Genomic DNA, 18,894 nt, shown 5'->3' with positions numbered 1-18,894 from the left:
TGTGTGTGTGATTTACATTTCTGGTTGTTCTTTTGCTGCTCAACTTATTTATGTTTATTGTTGGTGTTGCTATTGGTTGAATCCAACTAACTTCTACTCAGAATAGAGCCACTGAAATTAATGGCTCTAAGCTAGTAATATACAATAATTTGAGTGAGTCTACTCCGAGTAGAACTAACACTGGTGACAACCCAATATTTTATTCTGGTCTCATGACACTTTGAGTAAAGAAGTGGCTTACATGTGGCAATAGAGTGGTACCTCGGCTTACAAACTTAATTCATTCCGGAGGTCCGTTCTTAACCTAAAACCGTTCTTAACCTGAGGTACCACTTTAGCTAATGGGGCCTCCTGCCACCGCCGCACCGCCAGCACGCGATTTCTGTTCTCATCCTGGGGCAAATTTCTTAACCCAAGGTACTACTTCCGGGTTAGTGAAGTTTGTAACCCGAGGTAAAGGTAAAGGTAAGGGGACCCCTGACCATTAGGTCCAGTCGTGACCGACTCTGGGGTTGCGGTGCTCATCTCGCATTATTGGCCGAGGGAGCTGGCATGTAGCTTCCAGGTCATGTGGCCAGCATGACTAAGCCGCTTCTGGCGAACCAGAGCAGCGCATGGAAACACCGTTTACCTTCCCGCTATAGTGGTTCCTATTTATCTACTTGCATTTTGATGTGCTTTCGAACTGCTAGGTTGGCAGGAGCTGGGACCAAACAACGGGAGCTCACCCCGTCACAGGGATTCGAACCGCCGACCTTCTGATCAGCAAGCCCTAGGCTCAGTGGTTTAGCCCACAGCGCCACCTGGGTTCCGAGGTACCAGTGTATATATTACAGATGTGGTTTTCTGCACCTCCTTTGTTTTGCATGAAAGCTTTTCATGCAAGAACTTTTGGCCGATGCAATAAGATTAGAACATAAATAGAGCCTGCGAGACCAGGCCAGTGGCCCATCTAGTCCAGCACCCTGTTCTCACAGTAGCCAACCAGATGCCTTTGGGAAACCAGCAAGCAAAAGAGCTTGCTGTGGTTTCAGCAAATGGTATTCAGAAGCATTTCGTCTATGGAGACAGAACATAACAGTCGTGGGCGGTAGCCATCGATAGCCCTCTCCTCCATGAATTTACCCAGTCCAGTTTTAAAGCCTCTCGAGTTGGTGACCAACACTGCCTCCTGTGGAAGTGAGTTCCATAGTTTAACTATCAAACAGGTTGTTCACATTTTGTATAGAGACAGCTCAAGGCACAGCACTTTGGGGAGTAACATAAGCAAGTAAACAAAGGGTGCTTATGGTCAAAATTTTGGCAGGCAGGGGAAGAGAGGGTGGCATGATATTGTGCCAACCCAACAGAAAGGAGAGAGAAATGAATGCCCACTTGCACTCTTTACTCTGCTTGGTACAGAGAGCCAAGCATTAATTAATTAATTAATTAATTAAGCAAGCAAGTCACAGCTCCATCCAACCCAGGCCACCTCCCTCCAATCTCTGCCTAAAGCATTTCCAATAAATCTTGCTCCACAAAACCATGAGGACTAGAGTTGTTTGCCCCACCACCACCACCACCACCTCCTAAAGTTAAAGTCAAGAAGCAGCCACATACCAGGCTCTGATCTTGTACGTACAGCAGCCCAGTTCTAAGTATGAATGCTGGGCTATGTATTAAGCTGCAGACAGAGTCAATGGCAGAAGCTGATTACTAGTCTGTCTAGAAAGGGTGGCCAGCCTCCTTCCCCCACCCCAAAATCTGGGATTCGTGCCACTTAATAGGCAAGAAGAATTCCAAAACTTTGGTCCTGGGGGAGGCAGACACCAACTATCTGCTCCTATTTCCAGCGTCCTCAGCAGATCGAGAGCTTCCTGCAGCGTGGCGATTATTAAAGAGTTCCCTTCGGCGCAAGACGTAATTGCCACCTGTCCTCCGGAGCAGCCGGCAACTCTCTCAGAAACTCTTGAAGCCACGCTAGTTAATAAATCCCCCATTTAAAAGGCTTCCCCGTTAACATTCCAGAATGGAGTTGAAGGCTTTCCGTCCCCTTGCAGACAGACACAGCCCACTTGCAATGCTGGCACTGTTCTGACAAGACACTGGTATGGCAGGGAGGTTGGGGGAGGCCTTCTGGGAAGCAGGGATGAAATCTATCTCTCTCTCTCTCTCTCTCTCTCTCTCTCTCTCTCTCTCTCTCTCTCTCGTAACACTAGAGCTCACGGGCACCCAACGAAGCTGAATGTTCATGACTTCTTCATGCAGCACATATGGTTAAACTATGGAACTCGCTGCCACAGGAGGCAGGGATGGCCAAAACAACTTGGATGGCTCTAAAAGAAGATTGGACGAATTCATGGAGGAAAAGGTTATCAACGGCTACCAGCCATGATGGCTGTGCTCTGCCTCCGTGGTCAAAGGCACTAATGCTTCTATATACCAGATGCTGGAAATCACAGGAGGGGAGAGGGCTCTTGCACTCAGGCCCCGCTTGTTGGCTGGTAGGAGTTTTTTTTATCCATTTGGCTAATTGGCACCGGCCTCTTGGTTTTTTCGCCTACCTTGTAGCAATCCGTCACAACTTATTTCGGTATTTGACGGTTAGGCATTGGAATATGGAGTTGTCTGGTGTGCTTGAGGACTGGTTGTGGCCATCATCCAAACCTCCTCTTATAGGGGTATCCCCTTAAGGGATCTGGCGGTCGTGGATCCCATCCGATGCCCTGCTGGGGGCTAAGGCCATGGCACGACCCCCGGTGACACCAGGGGGAGCTTTCAGTTGTATTTGCATCAACAGGCTCCTCCCTCGGGGTGTTAACCTGATATGACTCCCCGCTAAGCGGGGTGGAGTCATGCTTGCTAGGGTGTCCAATGCCTAAGCCAATAACCTCTCACTTGCTCTAACCAATAAAGTTGTGGCCTTATTTTACCCATTAACTCAAATCCATGTGTCATTGTGTCTTTATTTCTCGCGGGGGGCGGGTCCTCAAACCGCAAGAGGCATCTGACAGGCCACTGTGAGAATATGCTGGACAAGTTGGCATGATCTAACAGGTTCTTCTTACATACAAAGAAAGAGTGGGTGTTAAAACTGCCCATCTCCTGTTAGCAGCACCTGGAATGAACAGGCCCACAGTTCACCTGGTCACAATCCTTCCCACTTTAATGAGGTGCATTGTATTTCTGCTTACATTTCTGTTTCTTAATTGGTGGCTGCACACATAAATTAGCATGTGTAAATGTAATGCAGATTTGTGCCCGCCTCTGTCTTTCTTTCATTCTTTCTGTTGTGGAGGGTGGGGGAAGCCACCTTAAGTCAGTTTTGTCCCTGTACTAGTTGGCCAACAACTGTGGCCCAAGGCCACATTCACACCATGCCTTTAAAGCACTATACCACCACTTTATAAACAGTCACAGCTTCCCCCCAAAAATTCTGGGAGCTGTAGTTTGCTCAGGGCAATGAGAGTTGCTAGGAGACTCATATTCCTCCCCCCCCCAAGCTACAATTCCCAAAGTGGTTTAGCAATCTATCCCTCTTCCCAGGGAACTATGGGAAGTGTAGCTCTGTGAAGGGAATGATGGTGGCATGATACTGTTTTCAGTGTGTGGTGTGAACATGGCCTAGTGTTTTTGAGAACACCATTAAGATGAAGCAGCGTTTCACGAGAAATTGGGCTCAGAGAATAGCAATACTTTGATGGGAAATGAAACACACATGCATAAAAGCAGGCATAGGCAAACTCGGCGCTCCAGACGTTTGGGACTACAACTCCCATCATCCCTAGCTAACAGGACCAGTGGTCAGGGATTATGGGAATTGTAGTCTCAAAACATCTGGAGGGATGAGTTTGCCTATGCCTGCATAAAAGCCATGGATATTTAGAAAGTTGGGCTAGGACCTGGGATATCAAGGTTTGAATCACGGCCCAGCCATGAAGCTCAGTGCGTGACCTTGGGCCAGTCACTGCCTCTGAGCCTAACCTACCTCAAAGGGTTGTTGCTGTGGGGATTAAATGAGGAGGAAGAGAACCATGTAAGCCATTTTGAGCTTCAAGGAGGAAAAGGTAGGACATGAATGCAATGAATGAACGAATGAATCTGCTGCCCTATAAGAATTTGGGTTCTGGATATTTTGCCTCAGATCCATCTAAGACAAAAGGAATATATACTTATATTAGAAACGGAAGTTTGGCACTGAAATAATAGGGGAAAAACCAGCAGGGGAGAGAAATCATGCTGGTGAGATCAACAGGAAGATGAGGTTAGCTGCTGCAAATATTTATGCTCCTAACATTACTCAAATACCATTTCATTGCTATAACATATATCTATTACACCTATATGAACCAGGTCTTAAAGCTTAAAGAAAAGTGCTAAGGGAGAAACTATTTCAGCTGGGGGACTTATAATGGTGTTACAAATGTGTTTGACGCATTATCTATATTTTTAGAACCCACCCCAGTTGTGATAATGATTTGTTTTAAACTGTTTTCTAATGCTGTACAGTGGTACCTCGGGTTAAGAACTTAATTCATTCCGGAGGTCCGTTCTTAACATGAAACTGTTCTTAACCTGAGGTACCACTTTAGCTAATGGGGCTTCCCGCTGCTGCCATACGAGTTCTGTTCTCATCCTGAAGCAAAGTTCTTAACCCGAGGTACTATTTCTGGGTTAGCGGAGTCTGTAACCTGAAGCATTTGTAACCCGAGGTACCACTCTATTTTATATTGCTGTAAACCACCCTGGGACCTTTTGGTGAAGGGTGGACAATAAATCTAATAATAATACAATGGGGAACCTGATAGATCAAACAGGAAGCAAACCGCAACCAAGTCAGTGAAGAGGGAAAACAAGCAACACAGCTTCTATTCCTGGTTAATGTCTGGAGGTATCTGCACCTTACAGAAAAAGAACGTATCTTCTCTCAATGTTCATCAATCTCATCCAAAAATTAATTGTTTTCTGGCTTAGTAAACAGAACAAGAGACTAAGGAACATTCAACCTATTTGATGCAGAGCATAACCCAATTTTTAAAAGTTTAGATACTGTGTTTAAGTATTTTATTGTTAAAGAATAATATGGCTATGTAAAATTCTTCAAGAGTGTTGGAATAAATATGTGCAGGTATTGGAGATCTTACAGTCCGCAACTTATTCAAAGGCCCTGCAATATTCTATATTCAGCCTGCAATATTCTATATTTCCTTACCAAGTACCCTCCACTTTGCACTAAAACTCCCATCATTCCTAGGCAGTGTGATCTTATGATGCTGGGGATTATGGGACCATAGCTGTGATAGCTGGGGCTGATGGGAGTTAGAGTCCAAAACATCTGGAAGGCCTCAGGTGGGCGAAGGCTGTTCTCGAAGTGTGACTTGGAGACTCAGGCTAGTCTTGTTCCTAAACCATGGCTTACCTTCCAAGTCCCGGACTGCAGAATCCAGAACCGGCAGCCGTGTGACACCGGAAGTTGCGTCGACGCAACTTCCGGTGTTGCTTCGCCCTTCTATGGGCACCAAAAATGGCCGCTGCCGGCTTCGAAAGTCGCGTCTACGCATGTCCGGAAGTGCATAGACGCGACTTCCGTGTTGGTGCCCATAGATGGGCAGAGCGACACCAGAAGTCGCGTCTATGCACTTCCGGACATGCGTAGACGCGACTTTCGAAGCCGGCAGCGGCCATTTTTGGTGCCCATAGAAGGGCAAATCAGGGGAAAAAATGGCCGCCGGCAGGTGAAAATAACGGAGAAAAACGGGAGACGAAGTGATACGGGGGACCGCCGGGAAAAGGTAAGTAAAAACGGGGGTTTCCCGGGGAAAACGGGGTACTTGGCAGCTATGCCATGGTAAGCACAAACTAGAGTGATGTCCGATATCAACCCCTTTTGTGGTTTTCACCAACATGCACATTAACCGTGGTTTTCAGCTGCACTCAACAGTTTCTGAGAGGCAACTAGGGCAGGCAAATGGCCCACACATCTCCTGCCACACTCACATTTTGTTCCTAGGTCTTGCAAGATGAGGGCCTTTTGTTCTGAGGGCTACAGAACAGCTTTTCCGGGGGTGGGTGGAGATTTTCCAAGCATTACAAGAGCTCCCCCGCTGGCTTATCCAAAGAGGCCCCTTATCTTATTCAAACCTGGACATGGGCAGGCTCCATATGATATCTGAGGTTCAGCTTTGTAGTCTGCAGGGGAACGATGATGGGGGAGCTGGAGGAGCAAGACACGCAGCAGCGGGGCGGAGGGGGGAGGGGAGAGAATACAATGCTCAGGTGCCTGAAAGACTAATTGGCTTCGCAAGCAGCTGAAACCAGCCTTTCTTAGCAAAAGCACAGTGGCTGAAACAGCACCCAGCAGAGAGGAAGGGGCAGAAAGAAGCACTTTTGGGTCAGCTCAGATCTGCGTCTAGCACTCTCACCTGGCCGACACATGCACTGCCAAGAAGAGGTAGGAGTATCATATCACAGAATTGTGGAGCTGAAAGGGACCGCAAGGGTCATCTAGTCCAACCCCCTGCAATGCAGGAATCTTTTCCCCCAATATGGGGTTCAAACCCACGGCCCTGAGATTAAGTGGCTCGTTATATACCATTTTGGATTACAGAAGACGGGTTGGATTACAGAACATTTTTGAGTGCTTCCCTAGGTAAATATTTTTTAAAAAAATAAATAAATCTGTGTATGCAGCAAGAGATCACAACAGGAAGCAGGCTGGCTTAGAAGCCTGGGAGGATGTGTGGAGTCAAATGCGGCTGAGATCTCAAAAGCCAACAGAGGGGAGGTCCAAATAAGATTTACACGAGCTGGAGGTAGGGCTGAGGTGCCCTTGTCCCTCTTGTGATCAGACAAAGTGGAACGGTTGTTAAGTTGCCTTGGGTTGCCCTGGCCAAGATTAAGCGACTTAACTGATTAAATAAATAAATAAATAAATAAATAAATAAATAAATGAAACGTGTTACGTAAAATAGAAGATATACAAACTAGCGGATCATTTATTCCAGTAGCTGAGTCACGCTACTCTCAGCTTGGATTAAAACCCTGAAAGATTAAAAATGTCTTGAAGCACTAAGTAGACGCGGCTCAGTTTATAATTATTTAACAGAGGAAGCCGATTTCTGGTGCTGCCTCCCCTGTGTGGCAGCAATGGCTCTCCGGGAGTCTTTTTCAGTCTTACCTGGAGATGTCACTGGGGACTGAGCCTGGGACCCTCCATCTCCAAGGGGGCAAGGCCACTTGCAGCAGCTGAAAGTGCATGCTTGCTTGCCTGGGATGGGCCTGGCACCAATGCCGGCATGTTCCCCACTCTTCAAAAAGGGGAGCTCAGGGAGCATGCTGAAGTATATCGGTGTACCTTAGAGCTCTATATTAATCCGCTAAGCGCGCACCTGTAACCTTGGCTACATTTAGCCTACATAGTACGTACTGAATTTTGATAATAACTGAGACTCTGAGTAAAGGTAAAGGGGACCCCTGACTGTTAAGTCCAGTCGCGGATGACTCTGGGGTTGCAGCGCTCATCTCGCTTTGCTGGCTGAGGGAGCCAGCGTTTGTCTGCAGCTTCCGGGTCATGTGGCCAGCACGACTAAGCCGCTTCTGGCAAACCAGAGCAGTGCACGGAAACGCCGTTTACCTTCCCGCCGGAGCAGTACCTATTTATCTACTTGCACTTTGATGTGCTTTCGAACTGCTAGGTTGGCAGGAGCTGGGACTGAGCAATGGGAGCTCACCCCATCGCGGGAATTCGAACCGCCAACCTTCTGATCGGCAAGCTCTAGGCTCTGTGGTTCAGAACATAGCACCACCCGGGTCCCGAAATTCTCCAAGAACAGCAGCCAGGACACACACATTCCTCACTCCCGATTTTTGACGGGGGACGGGGACGACTACTTCTTCACCTCCACCCACTCCGAAGATAGAGAATGAATGAATATTGGCATTTACACAAGAACATCAGAACAGTCTGCTAACTCAGGCCTACGGCCCATCCAGCCCAGCATCCTCTTCTCATAGTGGCCATCCAGATACCCGTGGGAAACCCATAAGCCGGACCCAAGCACAAGAGCCCTTGTGCTTTCCAGCAACGGGCATTCAGAAGCTTTTCTGAGTGGAGGCAGAGCATAGTTGTTTGGGCTAGTAGCCATCGATAGCCCCATCCTCCATGAATTCACCAAATCCTCTTCTAAAGCTAGAGGCCATCGTTGCCTCCTGCGGAAGCGAGTTCCACAGTTTAACGGTGTCCATTCTTACACAGTTCATGACCATTTGGAGTAAGCCTGGAGGCTAGTCGGCCCACATCAGTTCATCAGAGAGATTTAGGCGCTGAACAAGAAACATACCTTCAAGGCCACTGTCCTCCTCTAGAGCATTTGGTCCAATCCTGGCCACCCTTCACACACCCAGCCTGATGTCCTGGGTTCAAAAGAGCAGAACTGTGGCCTGTGGGGGTGAGAAGGAATGAAATAAGTTACGGGTGAGCCATAACACATCCTCACACCGTGCTTCTGAATCATTTACCACAAGATCTACCTACCTCAGCCTTTGCCAGCCTGGTGCCACCCCAGCCTCAGCCAGTGTGGGATGTCACCCAAACTGTGGCAACACACAAACAGCAACGGATAATTATACCTTCAGGCCTGCCCCATGCCCCCACCTTGAGTGCTTTTGCCTGACTAGAATGTGTCATCTGAGTGGAATTGTATTTCTTTCTTGCCTTGCTTAGAGGATGGAGAGAGATTAGGGGAGGGGAGGAGTGTGTGGAAACCCCTGACTTTCACATGACCGAAATGCAGCCTGTCGCAAAGGCCTTATCTGCGATATGCATTTAAAGCAGCGTCACTCCACTTTAAACCATCATGGCTTCCGCTCCGCAAAGGATCCTGGGAACTATTAGTTACAGGTGCTGAGCGCTCTGAGGAAAAGCCTATTTATTCCCCCCCACAGAGCTACAATTTCCATTGTGGTGCAACAGTCAATCCCTTCCCACAGGGAACTCTGGGACAGGAATAGGGGAGTCTCCTATCAACTCTTAGCACCCGTAAGAAGCTACAGTTCCCATCATCCATTTTGTGGAGCCAAGACTGTTTAAAACAGTGTGATGGCACTTGAAATGAATAGCGCAGGGAAAGGGCAAAGTTAAGAAACACATCCACTACTCCACCCATTTTCATCTGGCATGTGGCCCTTGGAAGACTGCTCCGCAGCCTGTTTTACAGGGAAATGTTTTCACGCTTGCTCGCCTGTGCAAGCATTTCGAAGGTGAAACACCACGCCTGCAACTTGTTTTAACATTTTCCTGCCTACAGGGCAGATCTACCAAGACCCCCTTCAAGTACAGGGGCTGCCCTTGTAGCGATTCAGAGACTGAAATGGTCTCTGTGCGCCAAAAGAAGACAATGGACACAGAAGATCCGACTTTGCTCAATAAATCTAACCAGATTAGGTTGGCACAGACCCGAGAAGGCCTGTCACCGCCCGTGACAAGAAGACCCCCCCAAGTCTAAAGCAACTGTGACAAGACGACAAGCAGGATTAATCTCCGCATCAGCTCAAGTCTCTTGTGGGAACCACCAGAGATCCCCTTTACTCAGGATGGAAACACCTAAGCAGGGCTCTTAGTACACCACCACAATTCCACCATCTGCGTAGGGCACAGAATGTGGCAAAGGGTGGCCACATTTTATCTCCTGAGGTACACATGTTCCTTAACAAGAACAATTTAAAAAGAAAAAAGAAACCAAGGTTACTAGCCCTGGAAAAGTTCCAAAAGCCAGGAAGCTGATTGGCTGAACAGAGTTTTCTGTTTCAGTGCTTCAATTTACTACTACTACTACTAGCCTTTATTGACATGTTAAAACAGTAAAATCATACAAAGGCACCCAAATACATCCTTAGCATATTGTATCTTCCCATGACTAGCTGATATCTGCAAAAGAGAACTTTGGAAGATGCCCCAAAAGGACATGCAATTGGGCACAACCATTGTAAGAATACCACTTTCAATACTATTTTTTCTTAACACATAAGCAGGACTATTACTTGTGCGTTTCATTAGCAGCGGTTAGCATATTGAACCAGAAGAAGACCCACTGGGCTGAAATGTGTTTGGTTTTAGGCAAGCAGTAGCCATAAGAACACTAGTTTGTGGATTAGGCACTCACGTGGCCAGATTATTGTATTTATTATTATATTAAAGCATTCATAGTCATTCCTTTATTCTATGTCATTTAAACATTTTTTTAATTCGCTGTGGTATTAAAAGTTTGCTCACTCATCTCTTTGGAACATTTCAGCGGCAGTATGCTTCAATTTCCATCCTTACCCAACTTCTTGTCACAGAAGACATTATGCAAAATCCCTAATGGCAGAGTATACAAACCAAAAAGGAATTATGCAGATACGTTTTGCATATTTCATGCAGGTCACAGAGTACAGGTTTTCCAGACGTGGAGACAAATTAGCATTCAGGACACACAGTCCTACCGAAAGCCTGGTTGCTGTGATCTTAACAAGTTGGGCCAGCACCTAACTACAGGCGCATCTGGAACAGCGAAGTGTGAGCAGGGCTTATCCAAGAAAGGCTGGCTGAGCCGTGGCCAAAGCTCACTCACGAGACCAGCTCAGCCACCTCACTTTGTAGTAATTTGCTTTCTGAGCCATTCAGAACAGAGCACAAGTTCTTTGGAACATCAGCTTCCCAGCTCTGTCTCCAGGGATGCCACAGTGGTAGTGTAGTCCAGTGTAGAGCCAGGGTGCTTATTGAGTGTGGAGCCGGGAGAGATCAGGGTTCAATTCCCCACTCGGCTATGAAGCTTATTGGGAGACCTTGGCTTCTTAACCTACCTCACAGGGTTGTTGAGAGGATAAAATGGGGAGGGAGAACTGTGTATGGCATCTTGAGCTCCGTTGAGAAAACGGCGGGATAGAAATGTGATCAATCAATAAATGGCACCACACTGCTCTAGCTCAGCCTTCCTAGTGGCCTTTTAGTTTTGGACTAGAGCAGGCATCCCCAAACTTTGGCCCTCCAGATGTTTTGGCCTACAACTCCCATGATCCCTAGCTAAGAGGACCAGTGGTCAGGGATGATGGGAACTGCAGTCCAAAACATCTGGAGGGCCAAAGTTTGGGGGTGCCTGGACTAGAGCTCCCATTAGTCTTAGACAGCATGGCCATTTGTGTCCACGACTTTCGCCATCAGTTGTAGTCCCGCTTAGGACTACAACTCCCATCAGCCACAGCATTACACAGCCGTACCAGCTAGGGCTGACTGAGATTTCAGCCTAAAACATCTGCAGGGCACTAGATTGCTCTCTTAATGCTATTAGTCTGGTTTTTTTTTTCCAGCAAGGTAGAATCCTCTCCCCTTTCCCTTTTGTTGAGGCCCCCGCCTCCAATCTTACACAAGTCACACTGTTGTCTTATCGTAGGGGAAAAGGCAAAGGTCCCTTTCCACTTTAATCTCATTAAACCTTTCCACACTTCCCTTTGTTTTTTCAACTCTTTGAACATTCAGCTTATCACTGCAGAGCAAAGTCAATGATGAGAACAAAAGGAAAGCCTGCTGGATCAAACCAGTGGGCCCATCGAGTCCAGCATCCTGTTCTCCCAGTGGCCCAACCAGATGCCCCAATGGGAAGCCCAAAAGCAGGACCCGAACACCAGAGCAACACTCTTCCCTCCTGTGGTTTCCAGAAGCATTGCTGCCTCCAACTATGGAGGGCAGAACATAGCCATTCTGGCTAGTAGCCATTGATAGCCCTATCCTCCATGAGTTGGTCTAATGATCCTCTTTTAGAGGCATCCAGGTTGATGGCCAACACTGCCTCCTGCAGGAGAAAGTTCCATAGTTTAACTAAGCGCTCCTCAGACTACCGTATGTGTACCGTTTAACCTGCTTCCCCTCAAAGAGGATGTTCTAGACCTGGAAAAAGATGCAGAAAGGGGAAACCAGGATGAGGAGGACTTCCTGCTCTGTTTGGAAGCTTCCTAGAGCATCTGGCCAGCTGCTGGGACAAGGTGCTGAACGACGGTGGGCTTCTGGAAAGGCCCCCGCACGGCCTGCCTTATAACCAAAGCCACCAGGCCGCCTGAATCAGAGCCCTGCACCCTCACTTTTTTATTCTTCACATTAATGCAGAGTTCGGACTGAATGATCTCCATATCTGCTTTCCCAACAAATTTTCGGCCAATTCAACTGCAGCCCTGAACTCTGCCTGCAATGATGGTGCTTCTGCCAATGCTGGTTCCCCGCAGAGCTGCCCGCCCCCTCCGCAACACTTTCCCCAAAGCATGCTTTTGCCGCATGAAAAGAAAATCCAGTTTAGCAAGCATCACGTGCTTCCTTTCAGAGCAGCCTGGCCCCGATAGGAAAGGCTCCGGTCCCTGGCAAGCAGGCAGACAGCAGAACCCAGGAGGCAGCTCCTTCCCCCTCTCTGGAAAAAATACACAAAGGAGGCGTGTGTGTGTGTGTGTGTTTGCACAATCATTCTCCTGTAATAATCAAGCATGGAGCTAAGCTGGGGGAGAGAAGGGTGGAATCCAAGCTCTCTTGCATGTGCGGAGGAGGCAGAAAAACACATAGAAGCCCAGCAGGGCCACTGACTAATGTTTTTCAATCCAAGACTGGTTGCTGAGTGCCATGGGGGTAGAATGGGAAAACCCCTACTAATATTTATTTCTAAAGAACCATTGGCATCCAAGGCACAAGCAGAAGACAGAGGGGGGCGGTGACTACCGGTAATAATAATAATAATAATTATTATTATTATTATTATTATTATTATTATTTTATTATTTGTATGCCGCCCATCTGACTGGGTTGCCCCAGCCACTCTGGGCAGCTCCCAACAAAATATTGAAAACACAATAAAACATCAACCATTAAAAACTTCCCTGAACAGGGCTGCCTTCAGAGGTCTTCTAAAAGTCAAATATATGTATATTCCTGCGTATAAGACTACTTTTTAACCCAGGAAAACCTTCTCAAAAGTCAGGGGTCGTCTTAAACGCTGGGTCATATCTCTTATATGGCGAATATATCCCAAACTCTATATTTTAACTGGAAAAGTTGGGGGCCGTCTTATACACCGGAATATACGGTAGTTTTTTTATCTGTTTGACATCTGACGGGAGGGCAAAGAAGGCCCACTGCTATACAGTACAGGTAACTTACAATCGTAGAGGAGGAAGGAAGAGAGGGAAGTGGTCCCACAGGCACACAACCAGGCAACTCAAGAATGCAGGCAAGAAGCCAAAGTTTGCAGAAAATCTGGTTTTTAAGAGGGAGGAGGAGGAGGAGGAGGAGGAGGAGGAGGAGGAGGAGGAGGGAGAAAAGTTTCATCACATGAGTGTCCTGGCAGACAGCACTAGGCCTAGAATCCTTACATGAGAACGACCCTTCTGGATGAGACCAAAGGTCCATGGAGCTGAGCTTTCTCTCTCAAAACAAACAACAGCCAGTTGCCCCAGGCAACTCACGACTGCAGCACAAATTCAGGGGCTGCCCACTAATCCGAAGTGGGCACTGAGGGACTTTTGGATAAATGCAACCATCCCACAAGTCTACAGCATATATGCCCCCCGTCCCAACAAATAATCTGCATCTTAGTTTAACCTACTCCAAGGGATATTTTCTCTACCTGCTTCCAGGTTTTCAGAGCAAAACATCTCCTGTGCCAGATGCAGCCGAGTGACGTCTCTCCTAGGTTGGCTCTTGGGCAAAGGCCCTTCCTTTCTCCCCACATTCACTCATGCAAACAACAAGATTAGCAGCCAAGAATACACAGAAAATGAACCACTGTGGGCCATAGCTGCCAAGGTATCCCTTTTTTTAAGGGATTTTCCCTTATGCTGAATAGGCTTCCTCGCGAGAAAAGGGAAAACTTGGCAGCTATGCTGTGGGCAGGGACAGAGGGAAAAGAGCTGAGATTAAGTCAGTGACTGGGTTATGTCATGGCCAGCCAGGAGAGAACTTTTTCTGTTGCCTTTCAGTCAGACACTACGAAACCAATTTCTTTCTCTCTTTTTTTCTACAAATAGGCACTGGCAGGTAAAATACAATCTCTTCGTCGGTGGCTGCAAGTTATTGGGACACTTTTGTTACACCTGGAGAAAAACATTTGGCGGTTGGGATGTTGCCATCAAAGAAGGGAAGTGGAATGTGGAAGAACTAGTGGGGTTCCTGGGGGTGAATCGCCTTAATGCACAGCGCCAGCATCCCACAGAACTGAAGAGTTGGAAGGGACCACGAGGGTCATCTAGCCCAACCCCCTGCAATGCAGGAATCTTTTGCCCCATGTGGGACTCGAACCCACAACTCTGAGATTAAGAGTCTCATGCTCTATCGGCTGAGCTGTCTCAGCGTGGATTATTGCATTTCTGGGACTTATTGAAGAAGAGTCCTACCGGAGCAAGCCAATGTCCCATCTAGTCCACCATCCTGTTCTCACAAGACCCTGGCTATGTCATGCAAAGGCTTAGGAATGACTAAGCTAGAATGGTTGTTAATAATCACATCTGCATCAGAATAATATAAGAAGAACTTGCTGAATCAGGCCAATGGAACATTGCTGGAACAGGCCAATGTTTTCACTGTGGCCAACCAGATACCCCAATGGGAAATGCAAAAGCAGATCCGAGGACAAGAGCGACTCTCCCTTCCTGTGACTTCCAGCAACTGGTATTTGGGAGCATTGCTGCCTCTGACTATTGAGGCAGAGCAGTGCCTTCGTGGCTAGCAGCCATTGATAGCCTTCTCCTCCATGAATTTGTCCATTCCTCTTTTAAAGGCACCTACGGTAACTCGGCAGCTATCCCTGCCTCCTGCAGAAGCGAGTTGCACGGTTTAAGTACACGCTATGCTGACAAGCGGCCACCCCTCCAAGACCCAGCATGGTGGTGGTCTCCTGTGGCTTCAGACCAAACTCTGTCTCATTACCTCCGCTGGCTTCACCTCGTTCATCAGACACTTCCTGTGTTGCTTCCAGGTCTACCTGGACCACTGCAAACAGGAACAGAGTAAGTTGCCTTATACCAAGTTAAACCATCAGTCCATCTGGCTCAATACTGCCTACACTGACTGGCAGCGGCTCTCCAGGGTTTAAGGGACGCAACTCCCCCAACCCTACCTGGAGACACCAGGGATTGGACCTGGGACCTTGTGCGTGCAAAGCAGATACACCTTCCACTGAGCCACAGCATTCTCCAGAGGACTTTTTTTTAAAGGTAAAAACAGAGGTTCTCAGACAGAACCCACATCATAGATCACACGTTCCTATGTCTTTGTTTTCCTGGAGGCACCGTTTTCTCACAAGCTTTGGCTTGCAAGCCAGGATGGGAAGGAACCTCTCTTCAAAAGATGTATTGCCAGCAGGCTGCTGTTCGTGCACAGACTTGAGAAAAGCCTGGCTGTGCCAACAGTTGCTGGGAAATGTTAGTTCCGCTACACTAGGACAACGTGTTCCTGCTGGAAAGGGGACTGGGAAGATGTCCCCCACTAGGACACCTCCCTGCCAAGGTGGAAGGGGCAAAAGGGAGGGGGGGTGTCTGGACAAAATTTCAGCCAAAGATGCAGACAAATCAGTAAGAATAACCTCACCCCGAGACCACCCAGTTCTTACGAAACAGGGAAAGCAGGGAGCACCGAAATCTGAACAAAAGCATATGGCAGCCACGTTAAACTTGATAGTGGCATTGCTTTTTATCAATGTTTCATCACACTTGTCTATTTGCCCCTCAAGGTAGTGCGCAACAAAATTATAAAAATTAAAAGACCAGAAACTTTGGCCTCCGACTCTCCACGCTCTTCCTTTCCTGCTGTTTGCAGGAAAAACCTGGGCTAGGTTTTTCCTCCTCCCTCCCAATCCCTTTTCCTTTTGTGTCATGTCTAGCAGGGCACTTCCAGACATTCTGTTTACTGAGCATTCATACTGATCAATCTGCTCGGAGATTAGATTACGCTAGGTATCTTTCTGATTTATTTGTGGGGAGGTTAGATAGTGCTGCATCAAAGCAAGCAAGTGTTACTCAAGCGCTTTGCAATTATTTCCAAACCCCCCCCCCCTTCATCACTTATTGCAAGACATCTGATCTTTTGTGGAAACAGGTTTGTCAAACAAAGCTCAATCCACTACAACTGCAGAAACTGAGTGTGCCAGTGTGTAATTGAAACCCACCTAAAAATAGTGACAATGGAAGCCCCCTTTAAAGCTTCAGGACAGAGACTGCCTTCTCATTGTAAGCCACTCTGGGAGACTTATTTGGCTGTTTAGGATAAAAATGCCAAAAATAACAATAATAATGAAAAGAATACCTTCAAGGATTGTTGTTTTAAGTGCACAGATTTAAAACAACAAAAATGTTCAGCCCTCAGGTCACACAGGCTCGTCTTCAACAGGCCTGCCTGCACGAACTGCAAACCACTGGTGCACACATGCTCCTTCTATCTACATTTCATGGGTTGGCCAATCACTTAACATGCTCACTGCTTTTTCAGGCCCAATGGGACCAAGCCCTTCCTTATCCGCCAACATCTGACAGCCCTCTCCCCACTTGTGAGTCCCTGCAATGAAACTCAGATGCACACTGTCTCCAGCACTGGAAGCAAAACATAGCAACCGTGGCTAGTAGCAAATGGCCGTCCTAACCTCCATGAACTTGTCTAAAGAACTATTTTAAAATTTTGGTTGCTGGTTACTCAATTGCTCTGGAAACAAAACCAACTCAACAATAAGGGAACCTGGGAGTTTCTGTGTGCAAAGCATTTGCTCTCCCACTGAGCCAAGGACCCTCAAAATGTGCACGTGGGCAGAAAAGATCAAGAGAAAGAAAATCAGCATTAGGGTTAGAAAAAAGCTTCTACCGGTATCTAAAAAAACAGGAGAGCATTTGCCAGTCGGTGCAGACCAGCCTTTCTCAACCTTGGGTCCCCAGATGTTGGACTACAACTCTCACCATCCCTCACCACTAGTCCTGATAGCTAGGGATGATGGGAGTTGTAGTCCAAGAACTTCTGGGAAACCAGGGTTCAGAAAGGCTGGTGTAAACAATACGGAGACCAATGGTAAGATGATAGAGTTTTATTGTAACATACATTACGTGACTATATATTTGCCGGGACAAATGTTAGGTTATGTTGATGTTTGTTTTCTACAATTTTCTAAAAAGGTCCTTCCTATGTCTCCATTAATCAAAAATAAATTCCATAAAACTTTATTAGTGGAGGGCTACACCCTACTCCCCCACCCTGCTTTCAGGCTATGCCCCCTTTTTTTGAGTGCTTTTGTCTGCCTGAAAAGTGCACTTGAACTGTGATGGTGTCTCTTGCTTGCCTGAAGTGAAGATGGAGAGGTCAGCGTCTGTAAAACCTGAGGAGAGATCCACACCTACTGCTCCACTCACTTTTGCCCTGGCCCCAGTCACCACTGGCACGAGGGTGCCAGAAGGCTGCGCCTCACAGAATGTAACCATGGGACAAAATAAAGGTTTCCCACTTTCTGAGCCAGATGGACCAATGGTTGGAGCCAGTATAAGGCAGCATCCTATATTCCTTTGCCTTTGAATACCAGTGGCTGGAGAACAGAAATGGAGGAGAGGTTGTTGCCCATGTGCTTCTCACAGGGGCGTGGGGTGGAGACCATGGGGCTGGTCGCAGTTCTAGATAGGCCTCTGGTCTCATCCTGCCGCAGCCAAGCTCTCCTGATGTCCTTATGACAGGTCAGTGGGATACAGAAGCAAGTTATGTCTTGGTTTTGTGGGAGAAATCAATTAATCACTCAATAGGGAAGGAAGAACAGGAAGGGAAGAAGGCTGGTGGGGGAGGGTTCACGTCGGGTGGAAAGGAAAAGGGGCATCAAGCCTGGGCAATGAGGGGCAGGTTCCCGAGCGGGGGAATTAAACGCCCAACCTGGGTCAAAAAGTACCCTCCAAGGGAAAAAACGAAAGAGAGGAAGATGAAGTAAACTGAGCAAAACAAGGAGAAAGACCCTATGAAGGAATGCTGCGGTGGGGGAAGGGAGGGCCCAATGCAGTAGAAGGGAGAGCGCCAGTGACATCACGGGAGTCGGCCGTGACGTCAGGGAGACGCGGCTGTCACGTGCCTCCCTGCCAGCCTCCGCCGTTGCCTTCATCGCCGCCTACCGTCGGTACTCACCGCCACCCGCTCTGCTCGCTGCCGCCTTGCTCAGCCTTCCCCGCTCGCTGTTTCTCGCCTCCTTGCCAGGCGCCGCCTGGCTCCGCTTCCTCACCGGGCCAACCGCAACCCCGCCCACCTCGTTTGCGATTGGCCGCCTAGGTCACTCTCTGGCTTTCCATTGGCTGCCGCCGGAGACGCCTCCGTGGCCCTCCCCGCGACGGCCCCGCCCACTGTTTGACCCCCGCCTCCCTCCTGTCACTCACGCGCAGTTTCAAGCCTGGCGCCTTCACGCCGCGTGCCACGCCTACCCGGTCTCTGCGCGCCTCCTCATTGGCTGCCGTTCCGTCCGCCTCCTAGCGTTGCTCCTACTGGCTCTTCGCCACGCTAGTCTCCTCCGCAAAGCGTCCCGCCGAGCGTTTGCCCGCCCCGTTGATCCAAGACTTTCCATTGGTTGCGTCTCCCCCCCCTTTGCCGCCACCTGGAGGCTCTTTCTCCTCCTATTGCTGGAATGCACGCGCAGATTGACGAAAGAGGATGAGCCTGAGCTGTGGTCGCTGATTGGCTGCCAGAGCTGAGGGAGGCGGAGAATAGTCCTCCATGAGGGGGGTGCACGTGACGCTAGACGTGGCAGGTGCTGCTCGTGGAATGCTCGAGGTTTTATTCATTTCATAAAATGAGATATACGTACCGCTGCTTATTTAAAAAAGCATCTAAGTATTTAACAAAAAAAATTAAATTTTCTGCAAAAACATTTAAATTACTGATTTAAAACCTAAACAAAT

The 18,894-nt window shown here is 48.0% G+C and overlaps 1 protein-coding gene across 5 annotated transcripts in view; it reads right to left on the bottom strand.

The window, feature by feature from the left end:
- Positions 1-18,211, bottom strand: part of PC (pyruvate carboxylase) — a 275,210-nt gene extending 256,999 nt beyond the window's left edge. The window contains exons 1-2 of one of the 5 annotated variants that reach the window (XM_060269527.1): positions 18,131-18,211; positions 8,319-8,418 (exon numbers count right to left, since the gene is read on the bottom strand). The gene's annotated coding sequence lies outside the window, so the exon portion shown is untranslated. Of the gene's footprint in view, positions 1-8,318; positions 8,419-13,153; positions 13,235-13,365; positions 13,505-13,619; positions 13,755-16,291; positions 16,317-18,130 lie in introns of those variants that run through there. The other 4 variants (XM_060269532.1, XM_060269530.1, XM_060269531.1 and 1 more) reach the window with 4 other exon arrangements.
- Positions 18,212-18,894: the final 683 nt, after the last annotated feature.

This window comes from Zootoca vivipara, chromosome 17 (assembly GCF_963506605.1).
Source record: "Zootoca vivipara chromosome 17, rZooViv1.1, whole genome shotgun sequence".
In the NCBI taxonomy this organism is placed as follows: domain Eukaryota; kingdom Metazoa; phylum Chordata; class Lepidosauria; order Squamata; family Lacertidae; genus Zootoca; species Zootoca vivipara.
This window is presented reverse-complemented; position numbering and strand designations above follow the sequence as displayed.